Raw genomic sequence first — 21493 nt, forward strand, 5'->3', positions numbered from 1 at the left:
TCATTTATGTGTCTCATCTTCTAACTTCTATCATTTAAGCAGAAATCCCCAAAAGTTGTAATTGTTTTTTCTCTCATTTCCACTTAAGTGACAGGAATTTAACTAATGTTCAAAAGTGGGTATAAATAAAAGAAGGATGACTCCACATATGTAGATTAAAAAATTCGAGGTGTATGTGGTGTCTGGCAATAATTATAATGATAAAATATTTTAATTATCAGATAATACGAATTCTTACTCTCTTTTTCTATGACCACTGGTGGCCAATCTGACCAGAGAACTCTTCCTGAACATTTTCCCTCCTGAACAAGAAATGGCCATGGATACAGAGCATTTTCTCTAAGGAGAAGAGCACAGCAGCCACAGTATGGTCAACACAATAGTCATATAAGTTTCCAAATCTTCAGCTTTGTAAGAGGGGATTATTCTGCCCACCTGAGATGTTCAGACATTCATTTTGTTGCTCTCTTGTACCCTGAAGGGGTAATCCTCCAGTGTCACATTCACATTTTCTGAAAAATCCCTTCGCCCAGGATTTTTCTCCTGGGAAGCTGAGAAGCTTCCAAGAAAAAGGAAACCAATAATTATCTCATTTGCTTCTCCTCTGTTTTGCTCCTGTGGAATGTGTTTGGAGATTATTTATCCACAGGTGATTGTTCCATTGGTTTCTGGTGAGTTGTTTTCATTCATTGGCCAATCAGTGCCAAACTGTGGCAAGACTCTGGAGAGAGTCACAAGTTTTCATTATTATCTTTTTAGCATTCTGTAAGTATCCTTTCTGTATTCTTTAGTTAGTACAGTTTATTATAGCATTCTTTAATATAAAATAGTATCACAAAATAATAAATTAACCTTCTGAGAACATGGAGTCAGATTCATCATTCCTTCCTGCCATGGGGCACCCCACAAATACAATCCTCCAGGATTCCCTTTTTCCTCTGAGGGAGGCGATTCAGAGGCCATGCTGATGACTGTGCACGAAGGTGGGAGGTTGTTCATGCCCTGAGGCAGTGATCTGGGCATGCTGGCAGTGCCTTGTTGCTGACCATGTGAAACTGAATCTGGTCCTGATTGTCACCAAAAAACCCCCAAACAGTCCCAATGCTTTCTTTTGACTCCCTGCAGTGTCACCTTTGCCCGCATGCCTTCGGTGCTGTCAAGGATCTGAACTACCAATAAGTTCCAAAATCGATTTGTGGTGAGTATTGAAATTTTTCTCAGTGTTTCAAAAGGACTTCACAGGGACAAGGTAGCTGAGATACTGAGTTATCTCAAGGAAATATCTATCAACAGCCCCTCAAGGCAGAAACTACTTGCTCGAGCATCAGCTGATAAACAAAAAACAGAGATGACATTCAAAGAAAAAATTGGTTTACTTATCACTTGTTCTGCTTCAGCATTGTTTTAGAAAAAGCTGGATGCAGATCTTGCATGAATGTAATTGCAGATTTCAGGAAATAACTTGAAAGCCACAGAGGAAACCTTACAAATAAAACAGAATTAATTCTCTCTGGAATATGAATGCTAGCAGATTTCCCTCCCCTTCCCCCTTTATCCTTCATTCTTTTCCCTAGCTATATTTAAGATATCGAATTTATAAGTTACTTCACTGAAGTTCAGAAATTGGCAGTCACTCAAAAAAAAAGTTGCATGAGCAAACATCAATTGACAACAAAGGATGATGGTATTTGTTCCTGCAGATCCACAGCAAAAAGTCCATGTTCCCATTGCAACCCTCCATTGCAGGAGCTCCTCAGAGCAGCTTCCAGCCCTGCTTTCCATCTGCACACTGGAATGTCACTGCACTGCTTCCTGCCCTTCCAAAGGCTTTTCCACTACAGGCACTGTGGGATCTCAGCACATCGTTCCCGATGTCCAGAGAGGCCAGGAGAACCCTTGGGGGTCTCGAAAATCCTGGAATGTTGCCAGAAGTGTTTGGTGGCTTGATTTTGATCCATCCACAGAAATAACAAGAGTTTGAGGACAAGAGAATCACTTTAGAGTGAAGGGTGTAAAAGAGACACATTTAGAGGGTGAAATATAGACTTTAAGGTTTTTGGTACAGGGGGGTTATGGAGACAAGATGGAGGGATCAGGGCGTGTCTCGTCCTTCTTCTTTCTTCTTCTTGTCCTCCATCTCCTGTAGTGATGTTGGCACTTGGAGATTGGTTTATGGTGAAGGTGCACTTGCTAACATGGGTGAAAAGCATTGGGAAATAAAGGTAAATATTATGTACGTAGATATTAGTATAAAAAGACATGACCGCCCCGTGGGTGGTCAGAGAGTGCCTGTGACTGCTTGCAGATCAGACCTCTGTTGAGCAGACAGAAAATTTTGTAGATAAGAAATAATAAACAATCCGAAGATCGAAAAGCTGAAGAGTCCAGACTCATCCTTTGAAATGCGTGCCACCCAAGAACCACCCTACCCGTGTCCGGGCAGAGACAGACAGCCGAACCCGACAAGGCACCACAGTGCTGCTAACTGCTCTCAGCTCTCCACACTGCTCATCTGGGCATATTTTACTACTTATGGTACTTATTTTACTTTGTGGTCAGTTTTGCTGATTATCTGGTACAACACCTAGATTTAGAGCTTTCTAGCGGGTTTGGAGGTTTTATTTTTTATTTTTTACCTCTGAACCTATGGCAAAGCTTCAGGCACACAGCACCATGGAAAGGATTAAAAGCTGTTTTCTCTCATTCTTTACAAAGAACCTGTTTATCTATGGGTGGCCATGGATGGACACATATTTCCAGAATTCAGGAAAACTACCTTCAGTTTACTGCATCTTCACAGACTTTTAGTAAGATCTCAGTTCTACAGTCACTGAGTCATGCCCCAGGTCTATAAGCCTGAGAGGTGGTTGGCAAGATAAATATATATGTGCTGAAGTGTTGTACCATAGCAGTAAGGGATAGAAGGGCATCACAGAGGGAAAAAAGGCTTGAGATAGACACCAGAGAAGTCTAAGTCCATCACACATCAGGTTATAACCTCTTTATATTGCAAGGATTTATTTGGGAGAGCCACTCTCTGAGTTATGCTGCTGTCAAGTAGCAAAATACTGCCTCTGGTTTTTGAAGTATTTGAACATTTCCAATCCTTAAATAATTAGAATTGTCAGAAAGAAAGACAGTCCATCAATCAGAAGCTTTCACAACTCCTTCTCATTTGTATGTAGATTCCTAAACTTGGAAACCTGATATCGTCAAATAATATACTAAAATAGAACACCTCAATAATTTTCTTTTTTCTCTTTTTTTTTTTAACTCTACAGTATTGGATAGAAAAGAGATCTTAAAACTTTCAAGATGGAACTGGAGGAAATGTTCTCTTTTGTCAAGCTACTGGGTTTGTCAGTCTTCTGTTGTTTTGGGTAATGACCTGTCCCAGAAGACGTCTGGCTCTGGAAACCACCAGGAAATGCATAATATTAGGCAGTAATGAAGTGCAAGGCAGTAATTAAAACATCCCTTAGCCTTGGACATCAGATTTCAAGAGTCAAAAGCCTTCCTGCTTTGCTCACATGTGGGTGACTTCACTTGTACCTGCAGAGATGGGGGTTAGCCCCTGAAATCCAGACACGAGGACAGCTGGACTCAGCAGCTGGGCTCAGCTGGGGCATTCTGCCCCCATCAGGCCCCCTCTCCATCCCAAACCTTCTCTACTCCACAGAGCATGAACAGCAGCCATGGTGCTGTGGAGTAAGGAGACACTGATTTGAGGAAAACCTCTATTCTGGAATAGCCTGGCATTAGGACATTCTGCATCCTGAAAAATGGAGAGAGGAAAAGGTTTCAAGAAGAATTGGAGAAAAAGGGGGAAAAAGAGGAAAAGAGTATGTCCTGCATCACCACTGGGACCTTCTAGCACCCCCTCACACAAGGAACCCTTCAACAGTCCCATTCCTTCTCAGAGAGGGAGGCAAAAGCTCCAGAGTTTGGTTGAAATGAGGCATTTCTCTTTTTCCAAGTGAGGCTGGTGCACTAGGTATAAGCACTGATAACATCTCTTATGTCATTACAACTAATAAAGCCTTTGACAATATGTGCAATAATCCATTCTTAAGATCAGCTAAGTAAAGTTTAAACAGTTTGCATGTCCCAGGTTGTGTCAGGTGATTTCTTTAAAAAATAAACTCTTCAGGACTGAAAATCAGGCAGAGAGAGAGAAAAGAACTTTTTAGAACAGTAAATTGAGATCCAATAGCAAACCATTTGGATGAAACCTGTTTGTGTGATTTCTTTTCTTTGAAAGAAAATGAGTTGTTTTCTTATTTCAAATCTCTTCTTTCTATTTGCATTCCAAAATTTATTCCTGATTTAAGATCTTATGTTCTTAGATTCTTATGATCTTAGACTCATCAAATTTCATAGCTCTACTGCCTGAAAATGAAAGTTTAGGGTAAGAAAGATCAAAAGATTTTGTTCAGTTGTTTCCATAGGCACTGCATTATTTCTTCTGGGAAACTGTGCAAGAGGAAGATTTCAGCCTGCTCACAGGATACAGCAGAGTGAAAATGTAATTCACAACCAGAGCAGCTCCTTTGGCTCTTTTTGTTGCTTGTTCTCTTTGAACTCACATCAGATTACAGCATTTCACAGTTTGTTTCAAGCTTGAGAACACAAGCTGAATAATTAGATGAAAATATCTCATAACAAATAATCCTGAAAAATATGTGGTTTATTATTTATTGGTTTGTGAGCTAGGAAGAGACATCAAGCACCCAGACATGGATACTTTTCATTTAGTGCATCAGTTCTGCATAATAAGCTGGAGTGCATTCCTCACCATAAAATATATACAAAGTATTTTAAGATGTTCAAATACAAAGCTAGAACCACCTGCTTCTCACTGACATCTGTTGCTTCAAAGCAAAGGACTATATGAAAGGTTCAGAAAGATTTAGAACTCAAAAGATGCATTTGCTAAGAGAACACATGAATATACATAAATTCAAAAACGATAATATAAACTGCTGTTTTCTCCCTGGAGTGTGGTTGCACCAGCTAGGTATAACTGAGTTTTGTATTGCAAAGAAAACAGCTCCTACCCATCTCTGTGCTGAAAACTAAACTGTTTCTCATTCTCCAAACACTCTTGAAAAGCAACATCTTCTTCCATCATCAGAGAAGTTTGACTCACACCAGCCCCATTCACCTCTGGCTTGCTCCTGCCAGTGCACCTTCAAGATGTGATCCTCATTACCCTGAAAACTTCTTTCTGCAGAGCCTTTCCCTGTGCTTGCCTAGGGAGGTGACTCCCCAGTGTTCCTGGAAGCAGCAAACTGCATCTCCCAGCCCAGCAGGTCTGTTCATTCCCTTGCTGCTTTGGCAGCCAGGTCTGCCTGCCTGGCTGACAGCAGGGAGGGGCTTCCCATGGCCTCCAAAGACTCGTGGGCATCTCCCTGAAGGGGCATTACCCCTCTCCCTGTGCAGATCCTGCACTGCCATGGAAATGAAGGGCAAGAGGAGGGCTGGGAGATGTGGCAGTGGTTTTATTTAGGGCAGCATCTATGTTCCTCTGAGCACCTGATGCAAGAGGTGATTGCAGTGGCATATCTGCAATAAATCCAGTTGGGCTGGAAGGGCTGGAGGGAAGGGTTTGCACTGGGAGAGTTGCAGGGTTTGCACCTTTCAGGCATGTGGGCCTGGAGGAAAGGGCCTATTAAAAGTTATTGGGAACTGGGAAAATGTGTGAGCCAAATAGAATGTGCAAAGTCATAGGGATCAGATGCTTTCTGGATAAGGAATAAAAAGGAACTAGAGAGTCTCTGAACAGGAAGACACTGAGAATTCTGAGTGCATAAAATTTCTGTCTCAGGGTACTACCACCTGTACCTAGTCAGCGAATGTAATATAGCTTCCATTTATTTATCATTATGTCTACATTTTGGCAGCAATCAAAATGGCAGAGAGGACTTCACAGAGAAGAGAAATTTGGCATTTCAACCTCTGCCAGGCCTATTGATGCCAAAAAGTATAGGAACTACATAGAAGACAAGGAAATATTTCATGACTTTAGTTTACATTGTGAAGCTCAGAGAAAAGTGATCCATTCCCTGCCATAAGCTCCAGATAGCCACAGAGAAAGTGACAAATTTAGATATGAGCATGAACATAAAGTATCATTTTATAAAACAATCAAAATATTTTTTCTGTTACTTAATGTTCCTCTTAGTCACATAATCTGTGACTCCTTGAACCTCACTATAAAGCACATAAAATTTCACAAGACCACAAGTTCAACATGAGGGTTACACACCACTTTTGGGTTCACTGACAACACTTTATAAACTACTTTTACGCTCTTTGTTTTCACAGCCTTTTCATTTCCCTGTCAGCTTCTCATTGTCCTTGAAACAAAAGAAATCAGAGAAATCAGAAAGGTCTCTGTGCTGATCACAAACAGAGAACAGCAATGATTCAGAAACAGAATGAAAAAGCGATCAGAAAAGCAAACAGAGCCTGCCTGAGGTGCTACAGATTCTGCTCCTTACAAGCAAAACAAGGTAAGATATTTAATTATTGTGCTGACATGCATGCATTATTCAAAGACACAGCAGGATAGCAACATTACTAGTATTAGGAAATTCATCTAAAATTTATATTATCTCAGTGTTTTTATGAGGCAAGAGAATATGCAAAGTTTGTTTCAGCAAAATAAAGCCCTTTACTTACATGGCTTGCAAAAGTTTGCAGCAGCTGGAGCCTCTGGCTTGCACTTTGTGCAATATTGTCCCTTGCTGAAAGCCTCCTAACTCTGACACTGGAGACAGCACAAAACTCACCAGTGCTTTGGATGGATAAATCCTTTAAAAACGCTCTCAGATGTTTCTTTATCTGCGGCGCGCACTGACAGTAGAATGCAAAAGCAGAAAGCCTGTCTGGTGCTACGAGGAAAGAGTTCCCTCTCTGCTGAATCCAAAGCAGAGGAGTCCTTGATCTCAACAAGTAGAATAAATCTCCTGTATCTGCTGGCTCTGTGCTGGGTGCATACTTGAGCAGTAACATAAGAGCAGGAGCTGTGGCATGTGTGCTCTGCGCCGGGGCACGGGAGCAGGGCTGCTGGCACAGCCACAGCAGGACCGAACCCAGGGCTGCCTTCTGGCTTTTCATTTGTTCACATATCTTAAAAATAAAGCAAAGATGACAGGCTTCTCTATTTCAGCTCGTGGGTCCCAAGTGGCAGCTCTGTCCCCTCTGCTGAGGTTCCTTGTGTTCCAGATGAGGCTGCTGCTGGCTTTCTGTTTCAAACCCTGATTTTCTGAGAATTTCTCTGCATCCCACCCAGGAAATGTAACCCATACTGAAGTTTAGTATTTTGGGAATCATAAATTCAATTAATTACCTGAAAGCAAAATGAGTGGTTTCCAGGTTTTTTTTTTCTCCTTTAAAAGAAAGATATGTTTACTACTTTTTTTCCCTCTATTTCTTCCCTTTTCTCTACTTAAACTCACTAAATTTCATAAAAACAAGCATAGCTTTTGCAACAAGTCCTCAGTAGAGCAACTAGTGAGACAAAGAAGAAAAGTAAAAAGATATTGTAACAGAAAGTAGGTAAATGTAAGATTTCAGGAAAAAAAAATCCCTGTTCCATTTTAAAATTACATTTTCAAGACTAAAGACAATAGTTTAAATATAGTCATGTAATTCTCAGGCACTAAGGACAGGGGTTTTATGGAGAAGATGAAAAAAAGCCATATTAAGAGCAGCAAAGATAAGAAAGGAAATCAAAGTCCTCATTCGTTCCATTGTATTGAGTTTCAAAAGAGGAAAAAAAGAGAAATAAGCTTACAGAATCAAACTTTAAAATATTGTAAATTCAATTTTCATGGCTTTATGAAATGTAAAGATAAAAGAAACAAACAAAAAAGCCCTCAAAACTTTTAACAAGCATTTCTAGCTTTAGGAAGTAATAGTTTTTAATGAAGAATGATCAAATGATCTCTTTTTTTATTCTCTTGTGTGAACAATGGACTTGAAAAAATTCCCTACACGTTTTGTATGTGTGTTATCAATGTTTTTCTTGAACCTGAAGACTTGAGTTCAGCTTTTATTGTTTTGGGTTTTTTTCAGCTTTATTATGACACTAAAACACAAGTATAACTTCAAAGTTGTTTATAAGTAATTAAATTGTCTTTCTGCATTGTAGCTGACTAGTAGCAGTGATATATTTTGTTGAATGAGAGAGACCTCAGTTTCAATTTAGTTTCTATTTATATCCATTTCCTTTGTTGAAAACTGAAACAATAAGTTCACAGTAAATTAATTTGGCTCCTTTCAGCTCTTCCTGTTCTTTTCACTTTTCATTTCTCCACTAACAGTTTCAAAATACAAAGCATTATCAAACCATAGATCTGGAATTTCAAAATATTTGCTGTTTTTTTTTTTTTTTTTTTTTTTAATTTAAATACATGTTTGAAATCTATTGCTGTACTGCTCAGCCATGCTGGGGTGAGCTGTTGTCAGCTGCCACACTGGACCTCTTCCCCCACTGCTAAACCATCAGCAAGGACACGCCTTCTCCCTCTGTCCCATCTCATCTTCGCTATTTTTAGAAAATAGCTGGCATTTTTGACTTTCAGTCCTGTTTTATGATGTTGGAGGCCCTGTGACCTGTTGTGTAGGAGCAAGGCTTGGCACAGAGCCTGCTCACACACGCCCAGGCTGCAGGCAGCAGTCCCACGAGTGGGGCGTATCGGGATCCTCTCCAGCTTTCTGTCCATAACTACAAGAGGCTAAACTTCAAAAACTGCCTGGGACCTGTGACCTGCTGCTCTCTGAAGTGTTTTGAGACAAGCAGAATACATACCTAACTTCTGAGGGCTGAACTGAGTTGAATTCAGCAGGGACATCTAAACCACAGTACTAATTTGAGCGCCATTTAATTACTCCCAGGCATGACTTGGTTTCTGCCCCAGGGATTTGGCTTTTGACTAAGGAAGCAACAAGCCATTGGGCAGTGCACTTGCAGCCCCCAGGAATGGATGATGTCATTTATCCCCAGCCCAATTCAGCCACACCATAACTGTGTAAGCATTGCAAGCCTCTGGGTGCTTCGTTCTACTGTGGCCCTGTGCAGTGTTGCCTCACAACTGGAGGCAGCTGGTCACTATAAATGTCATTGCCTTACTGGATATTATTGTATGTGCATTCACAGATGTTCATGCAGAGTTAAGAAAACAGTTCCCAACATAAGAGTCACAGTTACAACTGCAACTGTGAATGTGAGCATGCAAACATGGCCAGGGCCCCAGGAGCTGTAACACAGATAGAAAAGTACAAGACTTGTAGGGTGAAGTCTGTGTCATGGTCAACCACATCAAAAACATGAGAATATTTTTTCTTTCTTTTTTTCCCCCCCAAGGAAGTGTAGATCCTGATATATAAATAAGTGTCCTATGTTTCTCATTTATCTTTCCACCCAAGAGATGGGTTGGGCTGTGCTGCCTGCAGCCTGGGAGAGCTGATCAGACTTTGAAAATTGTCTCATTTTACTCACTGCTTTAAAAAAATCCCAACTATATTTATATATATATATATATATATATATATATATATATATATATCCCAGTAGGTGTTGTTTCCAATGTCAGTGTACAGGGCTTTTACAAAGCCCACACTTTATTACTTCATGAGAGATGCCACATAGAGAGTCCATAGGAACCACAAGGCTTAATTTTGCTATTTCATGTAAAGGCTGAGCAAGAAGGACTGAAACACTGATGCAGTGGTGATGTAAGATGAAATGGCAGGTCAATGTGAACTAGAGAGCATATTCCCCAATGTGGTAAACCTTCATTACCTTTAGGTAGCTAATCTGGAGATGAACCTGCCATTGCTTGGCTCCATGGAGGCCCAGTTCTACCTAAGGCCACCTATACTCATTCTAGGATGAACCTGGGGCCACAAGAAAAAAAGTGCTTTTGATGGAGGCATCAATCTGCCCTGAATTGGTTCAGTCCACAGCTTGATCAGTCCCTGATGGAGGCAGGCTGTGTCCTGCAGCACTGCTTTGTCCATGTACATTCCAATGGTGCAAGGGGATGCATTTGCAGAGGTGCAGCATTAGAACAGAGTCACAGGGGTAATTTGGGATGGAAGAGATGTTTTGAGTTCATCTCATCCAACAGCTGCTAAAAGCAGGTCCAATCAGCTGGCAGCTATCTCTTCAGTGATCACTCAATTATGCAGAGGTTTCCATTCCATACTGCACACCTGACCCCCATTACCTCCAAGAGCAAGATGTGATTATGATCCAGAGGGATTTTGCATCTTTTATCCCAGGTAATTACAAACTTGTGGTTATTGCCATAGCTGATAACCCAGTTATTTGATTCTACTTATTTGTCGTGGAAGCCAAAACCTTGTACCTCATTTTACAGATGTGGACCTAGGGCACAAGGATGGTATTTGCCAGAGATTACAATCTGTGCAGAGTAAGAAGCTGACTGGTCATCTCTCAGGGCTGCCATCCTATTTGCTGTCAGCTCTCTGTGCATTCCTGCTATTAGTTATTAATAGCCACCTTGCTATTACAGATCATTTTTTGAAGCAAGGGTCAAAGTAACACGGCACTTCTGAGATGCCAGCTGTGTAATGGGTTCCAGTGCTGAGGCTGAAAGGGGGGAAAATGAAAAATGCTAACACTGCTGCTGTACATGTGGTAGGCAGCTGTACTAGGGATCATCAAATGAATGATTCTCCTCAGAAAACAGCCCTTCTGACAGTCTAAAATAGGATCCAAATTAAAAAAATCTGGTTCTGGAAATGAGGAAAGGTCCCCATGGTCTTTATTGCTGTCAGTGAGAATTCATATCATAATGATCAAAAACTGTACGAAGGTGAGTATTGCTGTAACTTGTTTAAATTGAAGGCCTAGAAAAATATACTTAAGACACCTGCAATCAATTTCAATTTTGAAATTCAGTTTGTACATAAGGAGGGCTTGGGAAGAATTGAAAGGCAAGATAGCATTTTCTTGAAAGACAAGAATGTTTATATTTAAATGAGTGGCTCATAAGCATGGCCCTCACATTTTGATCTCACATCTAGATTTTGGTGTGTAATGCTATTTTATACCTGGTGCCACTATGGTTATATATATATATATATATATATATATATATATATCTATATATCTGGCATGTAGCTGGGAAATGGCTGGGAAATGATGTATCACTTCTGTGAAAAAAAATATAGTATGGGCCACAGATGTATGCTAGACTAGTTCTGCTTCCTGGAGGGAGCCAGTTAAGCTCCTTTGCAACCCTTATGTGGATGTTCCATATTGCCAGCCCCCATTCTAGACACTGCTGCATTCCTGCTCAGGCCTGCCAGGCCAGCCAAATTAGCATTGGGATTGTAGCAATTCCTCACTTGAGGCAAGATGCTATAATGTGGTCTCAGCCAGTGTGGTGACCAAGGAAAAATGGGCAAGGCCTCAAGATCTGCAAATTCCTGTTGATGCTTCAAACTTCACATTAAAAAAGGGAAGAATTCTGACTTTTTAGTTTTTAATTTTATTTAATATGTCATTAAAATGTAAAAGGCAAATCTCCTGTGCGTAATACCTTGCCCATATAAGTTCTGTATTGAAATCTGAACAGCCAGTCCTTGAGCTGACATGCACCCATACTGCTGCACTGATTGCAAAGGCAGCATGTTCAGTTTGCAGCAGCAGAAGTTGAAGTTCTGACTCAAAACTGTGTGAAAACAAATGTATTCCCTTTCTGGTCACATTGGTGCCACTGGAAAATGACTGAGGAGCTGACAGCCATTATGGCTTTGTATCCACATCAAAGCTTATCCTTAGGCCTTGAACATACCCCAGGGGGGCTGAACATTTGTTTTTGAATGCTTCACTGAGCTGTATAATTCAAGAACATCAACAACATATAACTTTAAAACCCATCAAAAGAAACTCTCACGCTCAGATATAAATGTCCTGAGCCTGCATTCATGTGATCTTCCATCCGAGGGTCAGAAAGGACTTCTTATTAAATTTCCTTTCCTCTCAGAGGTCAGAAAACATGGATGAATCCTGGAGATATTTTAAGTCAAGGACATTCTTCCATTGTGGAATGTATCTTCAGCCAAAAGCAAAACCTATTTCAAGTACTGCTACTTCATCAGAGGTAGGAAGGCAAAATAAACTCCCCAGGAATTAGAGAGCAGGCTTTCTATCAGTAGCTTGTGTCCCTTTCCCATCAAAAATCTGCTGCTCATGTACCTTGAACATGATTGCAAAACATTATGTTTGATCTTCTGACAGTTTAAGAAAATGGTCCTTTATGCACATATCAAGTCTCCCATAAGTTAAATCTATATCCCTTTCTTCTCTATAACCTTGGAAAAAAACAAGCAGAAATAAAAATTAGGGCCCCAGAATATCATGTACAAGATATATCTGGAAATTTGAAACAACTTTGCTCATTCAAATTCATCACTTTTCATCAGGTCTGGAGTGAGGCTGAGGCTATTTCAGACCAAGCTATCGAAAACATCAAAGTAAAATGTTCTTTTCTTGCAATGAGCTGCAATTAATTTCCTTCCTGCAAGCACAAAGCTTTCAGACATGAGGATATCTCTGACCATCCCTTATGGGTACAGAATGAGGGAAGGGAGAGGAGAAGCCACCTACAGTGTATATCACCATTTGAAGCACAGCCCAGCTCTCAAGTAAAGAGCTGGTAAAAGTGAATTGAATGCCATCTCTTCATTTGGGAAAAGGCTTCATGAGTGAAAAGCAGACTGCACCATTGCAGAATAAATTGTTTATGGTGCTCCCATTGCATGTAGCTTAAAACTCCTAAAGTGCTAAAGGCTTGTCTGGATTGAATTACAAAAAAGATTGATTTCTTTTTTTAGACAAAAACTAGAATTGCTTCAGCTCTTCTCAAGATCAGTGTTGTTCCAGGTGTCTTCAGTTTTCTTCTCAAAGCCATTATTTTCCAGCTTGCTTTACACATTTTGTGTATAGGAGGGATGGGAATGCAGGAGCTGTAGCAGAGCACTAAAGGCTCTGACTCCTGCTCCCACTGCTGCTGCTGCTGCTTTCCTCCTGCTTTTCTATTCTCCTTTTCATTCTTCCCTTTAGCCTACCTGATATTTGCACTTGAAGAGAAGTTCAGTGACATCCTGGTATGTTGTCTAGTGCTGCCACTTAATAGAAATAATGGAGGAGAAGGATTTCCTGACTGCTCCAACCCCAGGAGATCCTGCTTGCAGCTGAAGAGACTGCTGAGGAGGGGGGCACTGGTCATTGCAACAGCATCCCACAGCCTTATCACCATTGCAGTGACCCCACGTGAGGCTATTTTGTATTTCCTTACAACCCACTCAGCTCCTGCAATCCAGCCTGAAAGTCCAAATGTCCAAAAGCAGTGTGCTCTGCCATGGCTGCACTACAGGTGCCCACACCCCTGGCTTGAAGGGACTCATTCTTGTGGGACATCCAGGGGTCAGCCTGTGCCACTGGGTCCCTCTCTGCAGCAGGGGCACTGGCTTGTGAGGAGCACTGCAGTGTCTGCCAGGCAAGGACACCTAATGAAATACTTATTTTTAGAGGTGTAGCTGAACAAATCAGTGCAGCTGTTCCTTTCCCATGCAACCAATTTGTGCTCCTGGTGTTCCCAGCCTGGCCACCACAGGGTGGGGGTCTGTGGGCTGCCAAGGCCCTCCACAAGGACCCTCTCCCATTCCTGCACCAGGTATTTTCTGGTTTGTGGATGCCCAGCTGCTTTGACAATCCTGCTGCTGGCTGGGGCTGCCTTTCCCCCTCACCTTTCACAGGCACACAAGGCTGATGCTGTTAAGGTCTTTTTAAGGCTGCTGCATTGCTATAACTTCAGTGCTGCTGTGCATGGCAGCTGAGTGCCAGCTGCTTGGAGAAGAGCCCTTTTCCATGAACTGCAGCACAAGCTATGAGCAGTAGGAACTGGTGGTCTGAAATGGGTGTCAGCAGAAGCAGGACATGTGCATTGCTTGTAGGAGCAGGGTGTGTGTCTTGTTTGTAGCTGGATGGATCAATAGCTGCGCATGTGCTGAACCACAGAAGATCTGAGGCTGGCCATAACCTCCAGGATCAATAAACGTAGGGAAACCCAATCATTATCTCAGTCTAATCCAAAATGGGTTTGGACTCAGGAGCCTTCCCATCAGGGCCTTCAGCCATGTTGTGAAGATGCAGTTTTTGTCAAGCCCTGAGCACAGTCCCCACTGCCAGGGGCTCTCAGCACAGGATCTCTGGTGCCAGGCTGCCTTCCAGCCATCACTGCCAGGCAGCCAAGGGGAAGTAACTCCCCAAAACCAAGAAGGTGTATGCCAGAGCTGCTGCTGAGGCCTGTCTCTGGCACCCCTACCACAGAGGGCTGCAGCATCTGTTACACCCAAATAATGTTCTGAAGGGCTAAATAGATAAATATTGGAGTTGTTGATGAAAGGAAAGAGTGCCAGATGCTTTTGGCCAGCAGAACAGCAATGTGTCCCATTGCCTCAGGTTGAAAAGGCTTTGGATATTTAGGACTTGCAAAAATTAGAGGGAGGAAGCATTAGTAACAATATCTGACACAGATTTGCCTCATTCATAGACAAATTAACCTTAATCATCCAATTTATAAATCAGCTTTAAGTGAAAGCTCCCCCCTCACCCCCCACTGCTGCATATTTGGTGGATTAAGTTGTTTGGTTTCAGTGATAAATTAGAAACAGCTGCTTCAGCTGACAGCCTGGAATGGAGGCGTGCACAGAACATGGCTGGGCTGCTCTCTCTGGTGGGGGATTCTGTGCCAGGCCATGTCCTGCCCACCTCTGGCCATGGGGCTGAAAGGATCAGGGTGTCCCCTCTGCCCTGGGGCTCACAGCCTGACCCCTGGGCTGGCTCAGGATGGTCCTGGGGAGGTGGGAGCAGTGCTGAGCACCTCCAGCAGTGTTATCTTGGCAGAGCCTTCCTTTTAAGGGTGTCTTGGCAGTTCTTCCATGCAAACAAAATTGTTTCTGCTATGGGATCATCAGGTCCTAATGACAAGGAATCCAAAGCTCATGCCAGAGTCAATGCAGAGGCTGCTCAAGCATTAGCACTGATGGCACTGAGTGTCCCAGCCATCCCTTCTGATGAAGAAAATGGACCTAACTAAGGGAACAGAGAGGTTTTACAACCCTGGCCTATCCTTGCAGAGGTGATACAACTTCCTGATTGCTGAGTCAGGTTGGACATGGCCAAGAGACGCATCTCATCAAAGTACTTCACATGGGTGTTTGGGAGGTATGAAAACAATCCTCCTGGCTACAAGTCCTTATCTGCAGGAGGGGAAATTTAGGGCTAAATCCTGCCAGATACAGCAATCCAAATATGCCCTGGAGCTGCATCCCTGGAGCTGCACCCACAGTAGACCCAGTCTGTGCATGTCCTTATGTAACACACACGAAAGGAGCTGTGAGGACTGATTTGACCTCAATTGTGACCTGACTCTCACTACAGGGATTTAATACATGCCCTGTTGGGCTGCAGAAACAGATGTTTTACACACAACATTCAGACTTTTTTTCCCAGACATTGGCAATCAAAAGTCTCAGACAGAAGCCCTGACTCTCAAGGACAGAGCCGGTCTGCAGAAAGGGAGAATACAAGATAAGCAGTAGGTTCTAACAGCTCCTGTTCCCAAGGTGCCCTTTTATTTTTTCCTGGATATTTTCTCCTGGTGAGTTTAAGGATTATCTGCATTTGATAACAAATTGTGCCTATCTGTCAGAGGCAGGCACTCCAGGCAGGTTCAGAGCAGACTCTCACTGTACAGAACAGGTCCTGCAATTTCAGCACCTCCTGGTAGTGCAGGAGGCACTGTTCAGGTGTGACACAGTGCAAAGGGATGTGTTTCTGTCTGGAAAATTCCATGAACAGGAATTTTGAATCGGGACTGAGGTGTGTAGCCTGTCAGCATGGAGACAGCCATCCTAGGCAGTTCTGCAGAGGAAATTCTCAATTCTCCTTAAAAAGCTGAAGGCAGTCTCCAATGCAGCCTCCAAAACCCTGGAAATACAGAGAAATACAGCCCTTCTCTAGAGAATCAAATAATATTCACTGCACAGCCTTGGAGGTCCATGGGGGCTGTGCAGCACAGCCAGACCACTCTGAGACCCCAGGGGCCAAGCCAGGACAGCGAGTACCCCCTCCCTCTGGGGGGTGCAGGAAGGAGGGGAGAGGGCATAGGATAACCTGGTTCACAGTTAGCCAGGACTACTGGTCCTGCTCATCCTGCCTAAACTGTTCCCATCTGTCTGACTATTGATGTTACTTGATCTTTGCATTCCCATTTTGGACTTTCAGACACGTGGAGAAGTTAATGATGATGAAGTTGAGTCAGTAAGGGGAACATTTTTTCTTTATTTTCCTTTCCCTTTATCCAAGATAGGGAAAGAAATGAAAATTCCCTTCTTCAAGGAGAGGAGCAGGAGCTGTGATCCAGACACCAGGACACACAGCTTTATGCAAGCTGTTTTGCTGGAGTGCAGGCCATCCTATTCCCACTCCCAAAATTGCTGCCTCTCCCTGGAATAGTTTCTTGCTGCCCCACATCAAAGCTGGTGCTCAGAGTTCATCTGCAGATACCTATCACCAGTTTCTAGCAGGAATATGAATGGCACAAACAATAACTCAGGAAAGGACAAAGCAGCCTTGGTCTTTCCACTGAGAAATCAGCTGTCCAGAAGCTGGAGAGTGCCTGCCCTGGTCATTTGAGCAGGCTACAGGATGGCCCATCATCCACTGTAGTTTTGGGAGGAAGGGCTTCCCCCCTCAGGAACCTCCTGTGAGGAAGCAGTAAAGTGGTTTACCCTGGGGAAACACACAGACAGGAAAATGGAAGGTCTGTGAAAAGGAGGCTGCCAGGTTGGTTGTTCACAGGAGAAGACAAGCAAAGCTGTGTGGGACTGTGGGGGTTGCTAATGCAGGGCTATGATCTCAGGTTTAGGGGTCAAAACAGGACAGTCTCTGGGAGGTAACTTTCAGAGCACATCTGTGGAGAGCTGGAAATTACAGAGACTCAAAGAAGCCAATTGCTCTGCAAAATAAAGACCAACATGGTGTCTAGAATGGGGAATGGATGCAAAGAGTAATCTACATGCTTTCTGCATTTCCACTACTCCTAAGTGATAGTGATTAAGGGTTGGAAGTAGCAGACTGGGGTGTGCTGGGGAAGGAGGTTGAATCCCCAGGTGCATTGAGAGGCAGCAGACTGGCGCTGAGCAGGAATATCAGTGCAGGCCTAGCAAGGCTGGCATAACATCAAGTTTTTATAGACTCCTGAAAAGGAAAAGGACTTTTGGTCTTGAGTCGTAACTGCTAGTGAGAATAGCAGATGTATGTTCCAGCACCAAGAGAGTCCCCCTCCAAGAAAAGGGAGAGTTTTCCTGGACAAATCCAGAAGAAAACCAAGTTTCTCTGTTTTTTTCCAAGGGGTAAAAAACCCAGGGGAGGTCTGTCTCTCAGCAGCTCACAAATCACTTTTCCCTGTGCTGCAGTGATGGGGCTCCTATGCTGGCCTGGATCCAGTCACGAGGCCATCATAGCAATGGGAAGAGGTGGGGTGAGCAGGCTGGACACTCATCTCTTCAGCTCTGCCTGTCCAGCTCTCCTTGGGTTTATAGCAAGACACTCCCTGTTTTTATTGCACATTTTTTAAACTACATTTCAGGTCCCACCTCAGCTATTAATGCTCTCCCCACTCTCATTTTTTCCTGAAAGAAAAATATCTTTATTGAAGAATGTAGGGAAAAAAAAATAAGAGAGAGAGAAATAAAACAAAGTGCATGAATTACAATGCATCCAAACCCCCCCATTCCCTTAACCAAACAGTTCCTTTCCTTAAACCTTCTTTATCCCTTCCCTTAACTTCAACCTTGGACTCCTGGCAAGGAGATGTTCCTGTTTCTTGCAGGATGTCTGATTTTGGGTTTGGGGTCTCTCCAAAAGAGAAGGGGAGAATGTGAGTTGAAAATAGGATGGGTGGCCTGATGGTGTCCAAACATAATCAACTATCTCCATTAAATTTTTGAGATCTGGCCCCATTTGGGTCTGAGAGACGTGATACTCACATGGATGAGGAAGACAAATACAGTAGATAGACTGAAGATGAGCCAATATATTTAAGCCAGCACAACATATGGACTATCACATCTCTCAGCCTAGGAATGATTGCTCCCCACAGATTTCTACTAAGTTTGCCCAGAGTAAGTGAAACATCCCAGCCAGTGAGACTTTTCCCTTCTTTCCCTCTGGATTATTTTATAACTGTATATCTCTCACTGCCAGGATGTGTTTTCCCATTATTCATACCCTATTCTTCCCCTTTAAAGGAGGTTGCCATTATCTTTTGTGATAAGAATTAATTTTATACTAAAACAGTTCTGTTCTTCCCAACACCTAAACCTCACAGAAATGTATAAACTCCTTGTCATGTGGCCCTATCCCAGCTTGAAGGAGTAATGAAACTGTAAAGTATCTCTAAAGGCTTGAATCAGGTGCTTTGCTGTTCTGCTTTCATCACTTTGGGCTTTCCCATCTGCATCCAACATCAGGTGAGTCTCAGACAACCAAGACAGTTTCACACTGCTTTTCAAAAAATGAAAGCTGAATCCTAATTTATGAAGAAAACAAACTGTTTATTTCAGCTTTGGGAAATCAGAGTAATCTAGATTCCTTCTTCAGCCCAACAGAGAAATGCAGAGAGGTGATTTGCACCTTTTACTTTAGAGAGACTGGGAGCAGAAATAAATACCCTTTGCAGATAGTTGCAGCCCAATATCTGTAACTAAAATACAATTCTGCCCAGTGGTTATTTCATTTGCAGCCTTTGTTTTCCAGGTAGCACCATGAAGATGAGCCTGAAAAGACTCTAGAATTCTCTGCCAAGGCAATCACATAATCACTTTGCTGTCCTTTTTGCTAACAGAGAATCCACTTCAGCAGTGAAAATGGAGTTTAACTGTCTTCTATATGTGACAAGCAAGGTCTCTGAATCAGAAACACTTTTTTAATGACCATTACTTGTGTAAAAAGTTGAAACCTTAGGATTTTTGCTTCCCTGTGAGGTTATATTTTTCTGTAAATCTAAATTTTAGTTTCATCATTTCAAGGTGATCCTTTGGTAACAGGGATGTTATTTGATCATGCAATGACAGTATATATAATGTTCATACAGCATCTGTTTAAGGACTCTGAAATCAGGCTTACCAGTGCATGGGATGGACCTGTGAACGGGCATGTCACAGAGAATTAAGGATATAAGTTTGCTATGTGAATGGGACAGAACTTCTCCTGCAGGCACTCAAACCCAGCCCTCAGAAATGTGGATTTCCATCTGCCTCCTCACCTTGCCACTGTGACTGAACCATGGATAAGTGCAACAGTGGAGATGATGAAGGGGATGAAATAACAAAATATTACCTTCTTTGTTTGCATCCTTCCCTGTCACTGCTGCTGAGCCAGAAGCAGTCCCTTTGGCTGAGATATTCAGCTTCAGAAACTCTCCTGTCTCCAGGATCAATAAGCAACACAGAGCAGTTTTTACCACCTTTACTCCCACCTACTCATCAGATTGGTGGGGTATGGTGGAGGAAAGACAAGGAATAGGCAAGCACTGAGAGAGTCAATGCACTTCCCAATCCCTACACTGTGTAGTTCTCTCCCAGGAGACACCTGATGGAGGTGTTCCTAGCTCCACCCTTCCAGAGTTCAGCAAAGATGGAAGCCCCAAAAATGGGCTTCCCTTTTGGCACAAACTTAACACAGTGGCTCCAAAGTCAACAGGCTTTTAGTGGGCAGGCATATCAGCTCCTTCACTTCCAGTTTTGATTTTCTGCACTCTTCTCCCTGCCCTCCCTGCTCTGTGTTTCTCTGCTCTTAAATGCAGTGTGATCCATGGGAACACAGCAATAGGGGCATTGACAGCCCTCCATTCTCACCAGGGTAAATCTGCTCCAGAAGCACAGCTGAAGTTGTCCCACGTCAAGGCAAAACAGGGGACAGGCACTACAGGAAGGGATTTTCTGCTTCTTAAACACAGCATGCTACAGAACACAAGAGTTGTGTGATTTCTGAAGCAGGTTCCTGTTATTAAATTTCCATAGCTTGTACAGCTCCAAGGGCTGTGGGTAATGCTGTGCTCACACCCATATTTTCCTAAAACTTCAGCCTGAAAAGCTTCATCATTTCCTTGCAAATGAGTGGGATGGAGGAATTAGCCCCCACTGTGACTATCAGGTTTTGGGCAGCAGGCAATGCTTGCCTCAGCCTTGCCTGGCTAATGGTAACCAGAGACCCAGCAGAAAAAAGGGAGCTTGAAACTGCTAATCCACTTATACTCTCACCTACCCAGCCCAAGGTTGTGATTAATCACTTACACTCAGCATTTCATCTGTATTTAACAGCACACAGTCTCTCACCAGCCTACTCTTAGGCACAAAGCACACTGCTGGTAGCAGGGGAAACACAAAAAGTAAAATGATCTGGAAAAAAACTCAACCAAGCAGAAGAAACACAGCAGCAAAATAACAAATGGATATATTTTCAAGAGTTTAATAAGGTAAATGCAGGAGCTTAACTTTGCAATAGTGCAAGTCTGAAGCAAAACTGTTTATTTGGTATTTATAGATTTTTTTTTTTTTGCAAAATGAGTTTCTATGAAACCATAGCAACTGCAGTTAGAGTGAAGATTTGGAATGATGATGGAATCATTCATGAGCAAAAAAACCCAAATAATCTCTGGTCTGGGTTGGTGGAATGTAAGATTAACGCTAGATAGAGAGGAATAATTTAAAAATGTTTTAGGTAATTTAATCACCCTAAACCCTGTGAAAGGTAGACATTTTAAACTTTTTTTTTTTTGCCAGAATATTACATCTTTGATTTTTTAAACAATCTGTCTGCTAACTTTCTGATATGCAATAAATGTCCAAGTTTATTACTCATCTCTTACAAGAGAAGATACATAAGCAGATTTCACCGAGACACCACAACAGTCTATTTCTAACAGAATTACATGTATCTCAGAAAAAATATGCATTTTTCTGAAAGATCTTTCTATTGCATTCCTTTCTCCAAATGCATTTCAGAGAAGTCAGTTCAGGAAAGTAGAATCAGTTACAACTTACCTTCACAGTTGAGTAGATGACATCTGATTTTTCAGGGAAAGCAACGTACTCTGTTTGGGTAGTGTAAGAGTTGTAGATTCAAGCCAGCAGGTAATTTTTGGTGATTCAAAATCCTTTAAAAGAAATTTAAATGCTGGGATGACAAAAAAAAGGTACTTTGTGAAAACCTGTCTGAGGCTTGATGCTCTTACAGAGTTTTCTAACTGTCTGTCTCAGCTGAACAAGCTCCTGCTCCTTTCCTTGGCCACCTGCCAACTTTTCTAATTTAAAGCAACTGTGAGCTTGCTGTAAAACTCTTGCTGGAAGGAACTTCTTTTATACCGTGGAGCAAGGAGCA

The 21493-nt window shown here is 42.4% G+C and overlaps 1 protein-coding gene across 1 annotated transcript in view; it reads right to left on the reverse strand.

The window, feature by feature from the left end:
• C1QTNF7 (C1q and TNF related 7) overlaps window positions 1–21271 on the reverse strand; it is a 50822-nt gene extending 29551 nt beyond the window's left edge. Inside the window, exon 1 of the mRNA XM_066548607.1 lies at window positions 21157–21271. The gene's annotated coding sequence lies outside the window, so the exon portion shown is untranslated. The remainder of the gene's footprint in view (window positions 1–21156) is intronic.
• Window positions 21272–21493: the final 222 nt, after the last annotated feature.

The sequence above is a fragment of the Molothrus aeneus genome, chromosome 4 (genome assembly GCF_037042795.1).
Source record: "Molothrus aeneus isolate 106 chromosome 4, BPBGC_Maene_1.0, whole genome shotgun sequence".
NCBI lineage: Eukaryota > Metazoa > Chordata > Aves > Passeriformes > Icteridae > Molothrus > Molothrus aeneus.